This window comes from Scardinius erythrophthalmus (assembly GCF_964197995.2).
Source record: "Scardinius erythrophthalmus genome assembly, chromosome: 16".
Taxonomy (NCBI): Eukaryota; Metazoa; Chordata; class Actinopteri; order Cypriniformes; family Leuciscidae; genus Scardinius; species Scardinius erythrophthalmus.
This window is the reverse complement of record NC_138236.1, coordinates 29,089,205-29,105,865: the sequence shown is the minus strand read 5'-3', so window position 1 is coordinate 29,105,865 and position 16,661 is coordinate 29,089,205.

Genomic DNA, 16,661 nt, shown 5'->3' with positions numbered 1-16,661 from the left:
TAGAGAATCGATTTTTTGACATTTGTGAATCGATTCAGAATCGTCCACGTCCGCATCGCGATGCATCTAAGAATAAATTTTTTCTCCCACCCCTAGATTTCATACAACAGGTTAATAAACAGTTACAATTAAGTCACTTACATTTTAGATTCAATGTTGACTGTTTTTGTTCTGTTTCAGCAGCGAAGATAGTTAAACAAAGATCACGGCAGAACCATCACGTGTTTTCTCATAACTGAACGATTCAGCATTTTTAACGAATCGGTTGACTCAAAGATTGAATGATCAATCCATAAACATCTGTCTTAATCATGATCGACTCATTCGAACGAATCGTTTGAACGAATGAATCAATGACTCGCTTATTAAGATGGATGCCTGGCGACACCTAATGGCGGTTTAGTGTTGTTTAAAAGCATCATTCTTTCCCACATGTGTGTGATTTGTGTGTGCAACATTATCATTATTTTTCTTTCACTATTATATTAGCGATTTAAAAGCACCCACTCGTGTCACACGTCGATTAACCGGTGGGAAAATATCCTCAGACACATACCTAATAAATGTATATTTAAATACAATATTGGCCTACCTGGTAAAAAGTTTTATATACTATTTTGATGTCCTTTTGGACACAAGAGGGCAGTATAGCCCTATGTTTGCTTTTTTGTTGAACCAAATAGCACTAAATAGCCTGTTTTAACTTTTTCATTCTTCTTGAATTGCAAAAACAGAATAAAATGGGTTTAGTTGTGATATTTGTATTCTTTTATATAGAAATAAATGGTATATAATTACATTTTTAGAAGATTTTTAGTGTTTCCTTTTTGGACATTACTTTAATCCCTCGCCATAGCAAAACCGTTTGAGATATTTATTATCCATTCACAATTTAGCATATTTAATGTAGTTTCATCATGTTGAAAAAGTTTGGTACGAATAAAATAAATAGTTTAAGAGGAGTGGCTAAAAATTCAGAGGATGATTTTGCAAAAAAATTCACATTCAGACCAAAATATCTGACTTCCTGATGGCCAGAGCTATTGAATGTAAATTAGAAAGTTGTCCGGCTTGATGAGAACAATATACAAACAATTATTTCTTTACTGTAGTTAAAACTAACCCCCCCACTTTTGTCAAAAGCATGTTGAAAGTGACACACTTCCTGCTGCCAGTTGGTGGCGCTATAACTTTGACTCACAATAGCTATATCCATCTGATCGGCCTCTTACCACGAACACACTGCTGAAGTTTCATCAAGATCAGTTAATGTATGCAGAAGATATTCCACTTCCGTGTTTCTCTTTTCTCGCCATAAATTCGATTCCTCGCCACAGCCAAACCGTTCGAGATATCAAAAATCCGTCCGCAATTTAGCATCCTCAAAGTCTTGACTACATGCACACCGAGTTTGAAGGGGACACGGTGAATTTTCTAGGAGGAGTATTTCACATTCCACAGCAAGCGTTTTCCAAACAACCCATAATAGCCGACTTCCTGTTGGGCTGGCGTAAAACTTGACCGGGGTAAAGTTGTTCGGCCCGATGAGATCTATATGTGTACCGAGTTTCATATTAATTCATGCGAGCGTGTTTGATATATGGATCAAGTTTTAGAACCCCGTTCAAGGGGGTGCTGTTGAGCCCCCCTGCCACGCCCGGGTACCAGCTTCAGCCCGGCCCTGATGGCCGTGGGTTCTGACCTGTGTGCAAAGTTTCAAGAGTTTTTGAGCACGTTAAGGACCCCAAAAGCCCCTGAAACCTTGATTAACAATATAAAAGCAATAGTCAAATCCCCCCCTCCCCTCACACACACACAGACACAGAGAGAGGGAGAGAAAATTCTTCAGAAAATCCACATTCAAACCAAAATATCTCTCTTCCTGTTGGTCGGAGATGGTTCATGTAAATTAGAAAGTTGTCCGTCTTGATGAGAACAATACACATACCAAGTTTTGTGATTCTAGGAAAAACTAAGCCCCCATTTTTGACTAAAGGTGGCGCTACTGAGCCATTCCACCACGCCCGTTTCTGAAACTTTGCACATGTCTACGGGCTAATAAATGTGATGTGTCTGTTGAGTTTCATGCAATTTCAAGTATGTTAAGAGTCTCAAAAGCATCAAAAAATAATATTAAAGTTTGATGCGTTGCCACAGCAACAGTATCTAAGATATCAATAATCCTTTCACAGGTTTACATCTGCTGTGTTTCTATATTGTACACATAAAGTTTGAAGCAAATCGGGTAAAAATAAGACACTGATTTCAAAGCATTTTGAAAGTGATGTACTTCCTGCTGCCTGTTGGTGGCGCTATAACTTTGACTCACAATAGTCACATCCATGTGATCGGCCTCTTACAACGAACACACTGCTGAAGTTTCATCAAGATCAGTTAATGTATGCAGAAGTTATAACACACTTTCTGTTTCATTTTTTCGCCATAAATTTGTTTCCTCGCCACGGCCAAACCGTTCGAGATATCAAAAATCCGTCCGCAATTTAGCATCCTCAATGTCTTGACTTCATGCACACCGAGTTTGGAGGCGAATCGATGAATTCCCTAGGAGGAGTACATTAAATTCCACAGCATGCGTTTCCAAACAACGCTAAATAGCCAACTTCCTGTTTGGCTGGCGTAAAACTTAGAGCACGAAAGTTGTTCGGCCCGATGAGATCTATATGTGTACCGAGTTTCATATTATTACATGCAAGCGTGTTTGATTTATGGACACGTGTTTGGATCCCGTTCCAGGGGGCGCTGTCGAGCCCCCCTGCCACGCCCGGGTACCAGCTTCAGTCCGGCCCTGATGGCCGCGGGTTCTGACGTGTGTGCAAAATTTCAAGAGTTTTCGAGCATGTTAAGGGCCCCAAAAGTGCCCGAAAGGTTGACAAAATAATAATAATAATAATAAATATAGCTGCGAGCAGCGATTACGGGCCCAAGCCGGTGGCACCGCAACCCCGGTGCCTTTAGTTACCTAAAGGCACCGGGGTGTCGGTACCGCCAGCTTTGGCCCTCCATCGCTGCTCGCAGCTATATTTATATATATATATATATATATACATACATACATACATACACACACATACATATATATGTATATATATATATATATATTATTGTTCAAAAAATTGGGGTCAGTAAGATTTTTAATGTTTTAAGGAGAAGTCTCTTCTGCTCACCAAGGCTGCATTTATTGATTAAAAATACAAACAAAAACAGTAATATTGTGAAATATTATTCCAATTTAAAACAGCTGTTTTCAATTTTTAAATATTTTACATAGTAATTCATTTCTGTGATCAAAGTTGAGTTTTCAGCATCATTACTCCAGTCTTCAGTGTCACATGATCCTTCAGAAATCATACTAATATGATGATTGATGCTCAATAAATATTCATTATTATTTTCAATGTTGAAAACAGTTGTGTACAGATTTTTTTTTTCAAAATGCTTTGATGAATGTAAAGTTCAAAAGAACAGCATATATTTCAAATATATATATTTTTAACATTATAAATGTCTTTACTGTAACTGTTGATCAGTTTAACTCATCCTTCATAAATAAAAGTACTGATTTATTTTATTTATTTCCCCAAAAAATAAAATTTTAATTATTACTAACCCAAAACTTTTGAGCGGTAGTGTTTAACGTTACAAAAGCTTTAGATTTCAGATAAATGCTGTTCTTTTGAACTTTCTATTCATCAAAGACTGTACACAACTGTTTTCGACATTTAAAATAATAATGAATGTTTCTTGAGTATCAATCATCATATTAGAATAATTTCTGAAGGATCATGTGACAGTGACGACTGGAGTAATGATGCTGAAAACTCAGCTTTGATCACAGGAATAAATAATAGTTTAAAATATATTAAAATAGAAAGCAGCTGTTTTAAATTGGAATAATATTTTACAATATTACTGTTTTTGTTTGTATTTTTAATCAAATAAATGCAGCCTTGGTGAGCAGAAGAAACTTCTCTGTTATGTGCGCGCCACAGACTGCACGCATGTCCGCTTAGAGTTCCGCCTTTTGCCTTCCGTCAATATTACGTTATTAGAAAAATATTTTTTTAGAGAATCGATTTTTTGACATTTGTGAATCGATTCAGAATCGTCCACGTCCGCATCGCGATGCATCTAAGAATAAATTTTTTCTCCCACCCCTAGATTTCATACAACAGGTTAATAAACAGTTACAATTAAGTCACTTACATTTTAGATGCAATGTTGACTGTTTTTGTTCTGTTTCAGCAGCGAAAATAGTTAAACAAAGATCACGGCAGAACCATCACGCATCACGTGTTTTCTCATAACTGAACGATTCAGCATTTTTAACGAATCGGTTGACTCAAAGATTGAATGATCAATCCATAAACATCTGTCTTAATCATGATCGACTCATTCGAACAAATCGTTTGAACGAATGAATCAATGACTCGCTTATTAAGATGGATGCCTGGCGACACCTAATGGCGGTTTAGTGTTGTTTAAAAGCATCATTCTTTCCCACATGTGTGTGATTTGTGTGTGCAACATTATCATTATTTTTCTTACACTATTATATTAGCGATTTAAAAGCACCCACTCGTGTCACACGTCGATTAACCGGTGGGAAAATATCCTCAGACACATACGTAATAAATGTATATTTAAATACAATATTGGCCTACCTGGTAAAAAGTTTTATATACTATTTTGATGTCCTTTTGGACACAAGAGGGCAGTATAGCCCTATGTTTGCTTTTTTGTTGAACCAAATAGCACTAAATAGCCTGTTTTAACTTTTTCATTCTTCTTGAATTGCAAAAACAGAATAAAATGGGTTTAGTTGTGATATTTGTATTCTTTTATATAGAAATAAATGGTATATAATTACATTTTTAGAAGATTTTTAGTGTTTCCTTTTTGGACATTACTTTAATCCCTCGCCATAGCAAAACCGTTTGAGATATTTATTATCCATTCACAATTTAGCATATTTAATGTAGTTTCATCATGTTGAAAAAGTTTGGTACGAATAAAATAAATAGTTTAAGAGGAGTGGCTAAAAATTCAGAGGATGATTTTGCAAAAAAATTCACATTCAGACCAAAATATCTGACTTCGTGATGGCCAGAGCTATTGAATGTAAATTAGAAAGTTGTCCGGCTTGATGAGAACAATATACAAACTGTTTTTTCTTTACTGTAGTTAAAACTAACCCCCCCACTTTTGTCAAAAGCATGTTGAAAGTGACACACTTCCTGCTGCCAGTTGGTGGCGCTATAACTTTGACTCACAATAGCTACATCCATCTGATCGGCCTCTTACCACGAACACACTGCTGAAGTTTCATCAAGATCAGTTAATGTATGCAGAAGTTATTCCACTTCCGTGTTTCTCTTTTCTCGCCATAAATTCGATTCCTCGCCACAGCCAAACCGTTCGAGATATCAAAAATCCGTCCGCAATTTAGCATCCTCAAAGTCTTGACTACATGCACACCGAGTTTGAAGGGGACACGGTGAATTTTCTAGGAGGAGTATTTCACATTCCACAGCAAGCGTTTTCCAAACAACCCATAATAGCCGACTTCCTGTTGGGCTGGCGTAAAACTTGACCGGGGTAAAGTTGTTCGGCCCGATGAGATCTATATGTGTACCGAGTTTCATATTAATTCATGCGAGCGTGTTTGATATATGGATCAAGTTTTAGAACCCCGTTCAAGGGGGCGCTGTTGAGCCCCCCAGCCACGCCCGGGTACCAGCTTCAGCCCGGCCCTGATGGCCGTGGGTTCTGACCTGTGTGCAAAGTTTCAAGAGTTTTTGAGCACGTTAAGGACCCCAAAAGCCCCTGAAACCTTGATTAACAATATAAAAGCAATAGTCAAATCCCCCCTCCCCTCACACACACACAGACACAGAGAGAGGGAGAGAAAATTCTTCAGAAAATCCACATTCAAACCAAAATATCTCTCTTCCTGTTGGTCGGAGATGGTTCATGTAAATTAGAAAGTTGTCCGTCTTGATGAGAACAATACACATACCAAGTTTTGTTGCTGTTGATAAAACTAACCCCCCCACTTATGACTAAAGGTGGCGCTACTGAGCCCCTCACCACGCCCGTTTCTGAAACTTTGCACATGTCTACTGGATAATAAATGTGATGTGTCTGTCGAGTTTCATGCAATTTCAAGTATGTTAAGAGTCTCAAAAGCATAAAAAAAGAATATTAAAGTTTGATGCGTTGCCACGGCAACAGTATCTAAGATATCAATAATCCTTTCACAGGTTTACATCTGCCGTGTGTCTACATTGTACACATAAAGTTTGAAGCAAATCTGGTAAAAATAAGACAGTGATTTCAAAGCATTTTAATAGTGATGTACTTCCTGCTGCCTGTTGGTGGCGCTATAACTTTGACTCACAATAGTCACATCTGTGCGATCGGCCTATTACAACGAACACACTGCTGAAGTTTCATCAAGATCAGTTAATGTATGCAGAAGTTATAACACACTTCCTGTTTCATTTTTTCGCCATAAATTCGTTTCCTCGCCACGGCCAAACCGTTCGAGATATCAAAAATCCGTCCGCAATTTAGCATCCTCAATGTCTTGACTTCATGCACACCGAGTTTGGAGGCGAATCGATGAATTCCCTAGGAGGAGTACATTAAATTCCACAGCATGCGTTTCCAAACAACCCTAAATAGCCGACTTCCTGTTGGGCTGGCGTAAAACTTAGAGCACGAAAGTTGTTCGGCCCGATGAGATCTATATGTGTACCGAGTTTCATATTATTACATGCAAGCGTGTTTGATTTATGGACACGTGTTCGGATCCCGTTCCAGGGGGCGCTGTTGAGCCCCCCTGCCACGCCCGGGTACCAGCCTCAGCCCGGCCCTGATGGCCGCGGGTTCTGACCTGTGTGCAAAGTTTCAAGAGTTTTCGAGCATGTTAAGGGCCCCAAAAGTGGCCGAAAGGTTGACAAAATAATAATAATAATAAATATAGCTGCGAGCAGCGATTACGGGCCCAAGCCGGTGGCACCGCAACCCCGGTGCCTTTAGGGTGGCGGTGCCGCCGGCTTTGGCCCTTCATCGCTGCTCGCAGCTATATATATATATATATATATATATATATATATATATACATACTTATTTATTTATTTATTTATTTATTTATTCTTTTTTTATTATTATTATTATTATTTTTTTTTTTTTATTCAGATTTTATAATACACTCAAAATATTCCACAACAAATCCTTTAAATTTAATGTAAAAGTAAAAATGAAAGTAAGCAGTGACGGGCTCACGTAACCCTCTCATCAGAATCAAAATGTTTCAACATTTGCGATGTATTTGGATGCTAAACTATTCTTTATTATAGGCTTTGTTCTTCACTCGTGTTCCAATATTGATGGAAAAAATCATCCTCTTCACATGCGCAAAAATTTGCTTGGAAACATCACAGTGGAGCGAGCGGTGCTTACTGTGAATGTACGAATTGTACTACTGACTATTTAGAGCAGTGTAATTTTTATATGTTAGGTTGACTATTTTATTATTATATTTTATTAAGGCTATAATGAACAGGCTGCGATGTCAAGATTGTAATGCTGGAGTGTGTGTGTGTGTGTGTGTGTGTGTGTGTGTGTGTGTTCATGTTTTTCTATCCCGGTGGGGACTTTAACCTGAATGCACACAGACTCATGGGGACTCGTGTCACAGTGGGGACCTAAATAGAGGTCCCCATGGGTAAACAAGATTATAAATCATACAGAATGAGTTTTTTTGGAAATGTAAAAATGCAGAAAGTTTTATGGGATAGGTAGGTTTAGAGGTAGGGTTAGTGTGAGGAGATAGAATATACAGTTTGTACAGTATAAAAACCATTAAGTCCATAGAGAGTACCCACAAAGATAGTAAACCGTGTGTGTGTGTGTGTGTGTGTGTGTGTGTGTGTGTGTGTGGCGTGGGCGCGATTGAACAGTAGACACAAACATACTCCGTCATTATACAGGACGACATTCAAACTGCAAAGTGTTAACTTATATTTGTGTACAGTTGCAATAAAACACAAAATTGTGCTTTTGTAAAATAATTTCAAGCAATCCACCCCCCGAAAGGCGCTAATTTTAAAATGAAACTAAAATGCTCATGGCTGCACGGGCATTCATAACGGTGCGCGTCCACGGCGAGGAACGAGCAGAACAGAGTGAACCTTTTTCAGTTAATTCCTACTTCCATAGGAATTCATTTGAAACGCTCGCTCAACCAATATAAATGTCAGTGCGGACGAACATATTTTACTTTCGTTTTTAAGTTAGCGATTAAAAAGCCCCCAGCGGTGTCACACGTCAGTTAACCGGTGGTAAAATATTCTCACCGTCACATACCTAGTATATTTTTATATAGATATAATAGGCCTACCTGATTTTGAACACAAGAGGGCAGTATAGCACTATGTTTGACTTTATTTATGTATTATTTAGACTAAACAACCATTCTGGCAGTTTTTAAACTTAAAATTCATTCTTAAATTGAAAAAAAAGAATAAAATGTTTAGTTGTGATGTTTGTATACTTTTATATAGAAATAAATGGTATATAATTACATTTTTAGAAAATTTGAGGCTTTTAGTTTTTCCTTTTTGGACATTACTTTAATCCCTCGCCATAGCAAAACCGTTTGAGATATTTATTATCCGTTCACAATTTAGCATATTTAATGTATTTTCATCATGTTGAAAAAGTTTGGTGGGAATAAAATAAATAGTTTAAGAGGAGTGGCTAAAAATTCATAGGCTGATTTTGCAAAAAAATCCACATTCAGACCAAAATATCTGACTTCCTTTTACTCTGAGCTAATGAATATAAATTAGAAAGTTGTCCGGCTTGATGAGAACAATATAAAAAAAATATTTTTTTTACTGTATTTAAAACTAACCCCCCCACTTTTGTCAAAAGTATGTTGAAAGTGACACACTTCCTGCTGCCAGTTGGTGGCGCTATAACTTTGACTCACAATAGTCACATCCATCTGATCGGCCTCTTACCACGAACACACTGCTGAAGTTTCATCAAGATCAGTTGATGTATGCAGAAGTTATAACACTTCGTGTCTCTCTTTTCTCGCCATAAATTTGTTTCCTCACCACGGCCAAACCGTTCAAGATATCAAAAATCCGTCCGCAATTTAGCATCCTCAATGTCTTTACTTCATGCTGACTGAGTTTGGAGGTGATTGAATGAATTCTCTAGGAGGAGTACATCACATTCCACAGCAAGCGTTTTCCAAACAACCCATAATAGCTGACTTCCTGTTGGGCTGGCGTGAAACTTGACAGAGGGAAAGTTGTTCGGCCCGACGAGATCTATATGTGTACCGAGTTTCATATTAATTCATGCAAGCGTGTTTGATATATGGACCAAGTTTTCAGACCCTGTTCAAGAGGGCGCTCTTGAGCCCCCCTGCCACGCCCGTTTCTGAAACTTTTCACATGTCTACTGGCTAATAAGTGTTATGTGTCTGTCGAGTTTCATCCAATTTCAAGCATGTTAAGAGTCTCAAACACATCCGAAAAGAATATTAAAACTTGATGCGTTGCCACGGCAACAGTATCTAAGATATCAATAATCCTTTCACAGGTCTACATCTGCCCTGTGTTTACATTATACACATAAAGTTTGAAGCAAATCGGGTAAAATTAAGAGGGTGACTTCAAAGCATTTTGAAAGTGACACACTTCCTGGTGCCAGTTGGTGGCGCTATAACTTTGACTCACAATAGTCACATCCATGTGATCGGCCTCTTACAACGAACACACTGCTAAAGTTTCATCAAGATCAGTTAATGTATGCAGAAGTTATAACACACTTCCTGTGTCCCATTATTCGCCATAAATTCGTTTCCTCGCCACGGCCAAACTGTTCGAGATATCAAAAATCCGTTCGCAAGAATTCATCCTCAATGTCTTGACTTTATTCTCACCGAGTTTGGTGGCGATCGGATGAAATCCCTAGGAGGAGTATTTCACATTCCATTGTATGCGTTTTCCAAACAACGTATAATAACCGACTTCCTGTTGGGCTTTTGTAAAACTTAGAGCACGAAAGTTGTTCGGCCCGATGAGATCTATATGTGTACTGAGTTTCATATTATTACATGCAAGCGTGTTTGATTTATGGACCAAGTTTTCGGACCCCATTCCAGGGGGCGCTGTCGAGCCCCCCTGCCACGCCCCAGTACCAGCTTCAGCCCGGCCCTGATGGCCGCAGGCAGGGGCGTAGCAGCCATTATAAAAGTGGGGGGGACAAAAGCTGTATGTGACCATAGGACATGACCCAAAGGTGATGTTCATTTTCCTGGCTCAAAACGAGGCGGAGGTGGTAAAATCCTAATAATGTTTAATAATAAGATAATTAAATGTGTAATTTTTTTGTAGATCATCATCCCCTAATGTGTTTCCCACATTATTTTTGTTGGTGGAGCTTGTAACCTCTAGGGGGGTCCGGGGGGCATGCCCCCCCGGAAGAAAATTTTGTACATTTTAAAGATAAATTCATTAATCTGGTGCACTTTGAGTCACCTGAATCCACTGTTAAAAATAAATAATCCACCCACAAACCGCCCGATGATATTCTCTGATTTAGATATCTGCATCTGATCATCACATTACAATTATTCAAATTCTGGTATCAAATTATTCAAATTATGGTAACATATCACACTGAAGTAGGCTGATTTAAAATGAACATTTATTTAAAATAAAAGTTCTTCTTTTGGCAAAATTATTTCCTTATAGCCTTAACAGAGGCTTTACTCCCTTCAAACTTAAATTGTCAATGTTTCATTACATCACTGTTTGAAAACACAATTTTTTTTGTACCTTTTATAAAGGCATTTCCCCCCTAATTTTATGCTCCATCTTTCATTTTAAATTCTTAAATTTGATCAATATATTCAATTAAAATAATAAGACACTAGGCTGTTACCAATCAAATTAAATAATTTACATTGAAAAATTATAACTGTATTAAATTAGATTATTTTAAATATTTTTGAATATACAAATAAGGAATGTTGAAAAGAATGATACTTTATGAAACTAAACCGCCAGTAGGAGGCGGCAGGCAACCGTCTTAATGAGCGAGTCATTGAGTCATTCATTCAAACGATTCGTTCAAACGGCTGATTTATTCAGAATGAGGCAGTTTATGAATGGGTAATTGAATCTTTGACTCAACCGATTTGTTCAAAACGCTGAATCATTCAGTAATGCAACGAGTGTTGCTGTGAGATGCGCGTTCTGCTGTGATCTTTGTTTGGGACTATTTTCGCTGATGAAACAGAGCAAAAACAGTCATTGCGACTAAAATGTAAGTGAGTACATTTTTGAGTACATCAAGTAAAATTAATGTAAGTTAATTTTAACTGTTTGTTTATTGAACTGTTATGAAACCAGTCACGGTTTCAATCTTGATGGCATTCAGGAAAACAGCTGGTCGTGTGTAGCCTTAGGCTATATATTGTTTCTTAACTAGGCTATATTGTTTCTAAAATTGTCACATGCCTGTCCTGTCTTGTGCTGCACATGGGTGTTTTGTTATTTTGGGCCATGTGCTCGTGTCTATTGTCTAGCCCCTCCCATCTTGTTATCTGATCATTGGTTAATTTGTTCCACCTGTTCCCTCTTGATTTGTTCCCTTTATAAGTCCCCTCTTGTTTGCAGTCTGTGTTGGTTCGTTGTCTTATGTTTCCTGTTCCCTTTGATTCCCTAGTAAGTTCATGTTCTGTTTTCGGTTGTTATATTTGTTAGTTGTGTTTTCCCCCTCGTGGGTTTTGTTTTGTGTTTAGCCTTTCTGTTATTAATAAATTCATATTCTCTGCACTTGAGTCCTCGCACCTTTTGTATTTCCCCATTCCGTGACAGAACGAACCAACCAATTGAGGACTCAGCAGAGGAGCTCACTCATCCAGCAGCATGTCCGACAGTGTCTCTTCCCCAGCCACCGAGCGGGAGAGAGGACAGTCTTTTTTGGGAACCCGGTTGGTCATATTTCGCGGGACCCGTGGAGGCCGCAGTAGAGGAGGTGGTCGAGAGGAGTCCCGACACCACTCTCCACTCTGGCCCCTCTTCGACCCTGGATTGGTGATGTCCAGCCCAGGGTCCCATTCGCCACTGGTTCCGTTCAGCCCAGAGCCCCATTCGCCGCTGATTCCGCCTAGCTCAGAACCTGCACATTGCCATCGGAGACAGAGGAGGAGAAGGAAGACCTCCTCCGTGTCTGTTCCGGTGGTCCCAGTGCCGGTGGTCCCAGTGCCGGTGGTCCCAGTGCCGGTGGTCCCAGTGCCGGTGATCCAGAGTCCGGTAGCTCCAAAACACAGGAGGAGGAGAAAGGCTCCCTCCGTAACTGTTCACGTCACGTCTGCCCAGCCAGAGACTGTTCATGTCACGTCTGCACAGCCAGAGACTGTTCACGTCCAGCCAGAGACTGTTCACGTCACGTCTGCCCAGCCAGAGACTGTTCACGTCACATCTGCCCAGCCAGAGCCTGTTCACGTCACGTTTGCCGAGCCTGTGTCACCGGACAAGATGGCCGCCGCAGAGCCTGTGTCCCCTGACAAGACGCCTGCTGAGACGTTGTTGGATTATTTTTCGACGCTAGTCAAGATCCTAGATATTCCCAGGAATGTTCACGTCACGTCTGCCGAGCCTGTGTCTTCCGTCAAGATGGCCGCAGTTGAGCCTGTTCATGTCACGCCTGCCGAGCCTGTGTCTTCGGACAAGATGGCTGCCGCCGAGACTGTTCACGTCACGTCTGCCGAGCCTGTGTCTTCGGACAAGATGGTCACCGCCGAGTCTGTGTTTTCGGACAGAATGGCCGCCGCCGACCCTGTTCACGTCACGCCTGCCGAGCCTGTGTCTTCGGACAAGATGGCCGTCGCCGAGCCTGTTCACGTCACACCTGCCGAGCCTGTGTCTTCGGACAAGATGGCCACCACCGAGCCTGTTCACGTCACGCCTGCTGAGCCTGTGTCTTCGGACAAGAGGGCCGCCGCCGAGAGTGTTCAGGTCACGTTTGCCGAGCCTGTGTCCCCTGACAAGATGGCCGCTGTCGAGCCTGTGGTGTCTGTTCCTGAGCCGGTGGTGTCTGTTCCTGTTCCTGAGCCGGTGGGGTCGGTTCCTGTTCCTGAGCCGGTGGTGTCTGTTCCTGTTCCTGAGCCGGAGCCAGTGGTGTCTGTTCCTGTTTCTGAGCCGGAGCCAGTGGTGTCTGTTCCTGTTTCTGAGCCGGAGCCAGTGGTGTCTGTTCCTGAGCCGGAGCCAGTGTCTGTTCCTGAGCCGGAGCCAGTGTCTGTTCCTGAGCCGGAGCCAGTGTCTGTTCCTGAGCCGGAGCCAGTGTCTGTTCCTGAGCCGGTGGTGTCTGTTCCTGTTCCTGATCCTGAGCCGGAGCCAGTGATTGTTCCTGTGTCTGTTCCTGAGCCTAGCCTGTGTCTGTTCCTGAGCCTGTGTCTGTTCCTGAGCCGGAGCTGGTGTCTGTTCCTGAGCCGGAGCCGGAGCCTGTTCCTGTGTCTGTTCCTGAGCCTGTGTCTGTTCCTGAGCCTGTGTCTGTTCCTGAGCCGGAGCCGGTGTCTGTTCCTGAGCCGGAGCCGGTGTCTGTTCCTGAGCCGGAGCCGGTGTCTGTTCCTGAGCCGGAGCCAGTGTCTGTTCCTGAGCCGGAGCCAGTGTCTGTTCCTGAACCTGAGCCAGTGTCTGTTCCTGAACCTGAGCCCGTGGTGTCTGTTCCTGAGCCCGTGGTGTCTGTTCCTGAACCTGAGCCGGTGGTGTCTGTTCCTGAACCTGAGCCCGTGGTGTCTGTTCCTGAACCTGAGCCGGTGGTGTCTGTTCCTGTTCCTGAGCCGGTGGTGTCTGTTCCTGTTCCTGAGCCGGTGGTGTCTGTTCCTGAGCTGGTGGGGTCTGTTCCAGTTCCTGAGCCGGTAGTGTCGGTTCCAGTTCCTGAGCTGGGGTCTGTTCCAGTTCCTGAGCCGGTGTCTGTTCCAGTGCCATGGCCGCCCGAGGGGTCGTCTCCACCGTGGCCGCCCGAGGGGTCGTCTCCGCCGTGGCCGCCCGAGGGAAAGTCTCCACCCTGGCCGCCCGATGAACTGCCCGCTCCGTCCTGGCCGCCTGAGGGAGAGTCTCCGCCCTGGCCGCCCGATAAACTGTCATCTCCGTTCTGGCCGCCAGATAGACTGTCTGCTCCGCCCTGGCCGCCCGTTGGACTGTCAGCTCCGCCCTGGCCGCCCGGTGGACTGTCTCCACCCTGGTCTGTCCCTCCCGTCCCTCCCTGGTCTGTCCCTCCCGTCCCGCCCTGGTCTGTCCCTCCCGTCCCGCCCTGGTCTGTCCCTCCCTTCCCGCCCTGGTCTGTCCCTCCCGTCCCGCCCTGGTCTGATGGAGCGTCTGGTAGCCGCTCCGTAGGGAGGGGGTAATGTCACATGCCTGTCCTGTCTTGTGCTGCACATGGGTGTTTTGTTATTTTGGGCCATGTGCTCGTGTCTATTGTCTAGCCCCTCCCATCTTGTTATCTGATCATTGGTTAATTTGTTCCACCTGTTCCCTCTTGATTTGTTCCCTTTATAAGTCCCCTCTTGTTTGCAGTCTGTGTTGGTTCGTTGTCTTATGTTTCCTGTTCCCTTTGATTCCCTAGTAAGTTCATGTTCTGTTTTCGGTTGTTATATTTGTTAGTTGTGTTTTCCCCCTCGTGGGTTTTGTTTTGTGTTTAGCCTTTCTGTTATTAATAAATTCATATTCTCTGCACTTGAGTCCTCGCACCTTTTGTATTTCCCCATTCCGTGACAAAAATGTTATAACTTCACGAGCCTCGACAGCGCACATTAGGCCTATATTATTATCAACTATAGGCTATCAATCGCCACTTACATCAAATGAAATAAAACAGAATCATCCATTCCTCACGTTTTCGGTGATTGCCTGGTTATTTTTTATTTTTATATTAAAAATTGTTTTAATCAGGGCATTTGTCCGAAAAAAAAAAAAAAATGCGGGGGACAGAATCACCGGTTTCTAAAAGTGAGGGGGACGTGTCCCCCCCGTCCCCCCCGGTTGCTACGCCCCTGGCCGCAGGTTCTGACGTTTGTGCAAAATTTCAAGAGTTTTTGAGCATGTTAAGGGCCCCAAAAGTGGCAAAAAGGCAAAAAAAAAAATAATGAAGAAAAAAAAAAAAAAAAAAATCCTTACGGAAACAATAGGGCCTTCGTTCTTTCAGGGCTTGGGCCCTAATAATAATAATCCTACCGAAAACAATAGGGCCTTCGCCCTTTCAGGGCTTGGGCCCTAATAATAATAATCCTACCGGAAACAATAGGGCCTTCGCCCTTTCAGGGCTTGGGCCCTAAATATATATTACAAGTTTGTGTCTGTCGTTGTATTTCTGTGAATGGCATTTTACACATTTGTGTCTACTTGTCTGCAGCTTCAGATTCAGAATACAGGTTTGTGACTATTGTATGCGAGTGCAAATTTCAACATTCAACTTCAGATTTTTATTTTACAGGTGTTCACATTGGAGCTGTGAGTGTAAATGTTCATGTACAAGTACGAATATTTATTGTACAAGTTCTCAAATTCACATTTACGTGCTCTCGAGTTTTGCTACTGATTTACCTTCATACTCAGCCCCCCTACCTGCTCCACATTGACCCGAAATAGTCTTGTTTGTGCCGGTTAAAGTTTCGTGTGCTGCTTCGTTGTTTAGCCTGCTCCACATTCACCCAAAAAAGGCTAGGTCGATGAATTTGACCCGTCAGATTCCGTGACCATGTACATATGTATTAATACCTTATCAATATGCTTTATAAAATGGAAAGGGCCATCAACACAGTCCAGCATCAGACAGCAGCGCAGCATAATGTTGACATGGGTGTCGACGACGCTTGATAGGCAGAACACTCTCCCAGACCCAGACAGTCCAACATCGTACTGGTTCTATCACCTGCAGACGCGTAATAATCTTCGGAAACACTACCATTCTCTGTTCACGCTCCACTTCATCTGCTAGTGAATTTAACAGCTCTGCCGCCGCACTGTTTCCTTCCAACACCTCTAATGCCTCGTTTCCACTGAGCGGTACGGTACGGTACGGTACGGAACGGTACACGTTTATTTGCGTTTCCACTATCAAAAGTTGTGAATGGTACCAAAATGCCGAACCGTACCGTACCACTTTTTAGGTACCCTTCCATTGGGGTACCTAGCACAGTGGAACGGTACTAAAAGGTGGAGCTAGACTCACTGCAGGACGTTGATTGGTTGACAGAGAATCGTCACTTGCGCGTGCTACAAGAGGAATGACAACATAAGAAGCGCCATTTTTTAATATACAGTTTAATATAATACTACTGTTACTGTATCACGAAATGTAATTTTAAGAGTTTTTCAGGCGAGAATGTAGTTGTTTAAAGCTCAAATCTGTGGTTTATTTATAAAGATGATTTTTTTTTCCCCGGTTGTGAGATCCATGCGTTCAGCGGGCGCTCGGCGCTCATGTTTCCCGGCTGGATGAGCCTTGCCTCGGCGTTCGTCGCAGACTCCGACGGTAGTGGTTAAACATAAGATATAATTCGTTTTGTGTAGACCTAACGGGCGATCTTTGGTCTCGTGAGTATATAA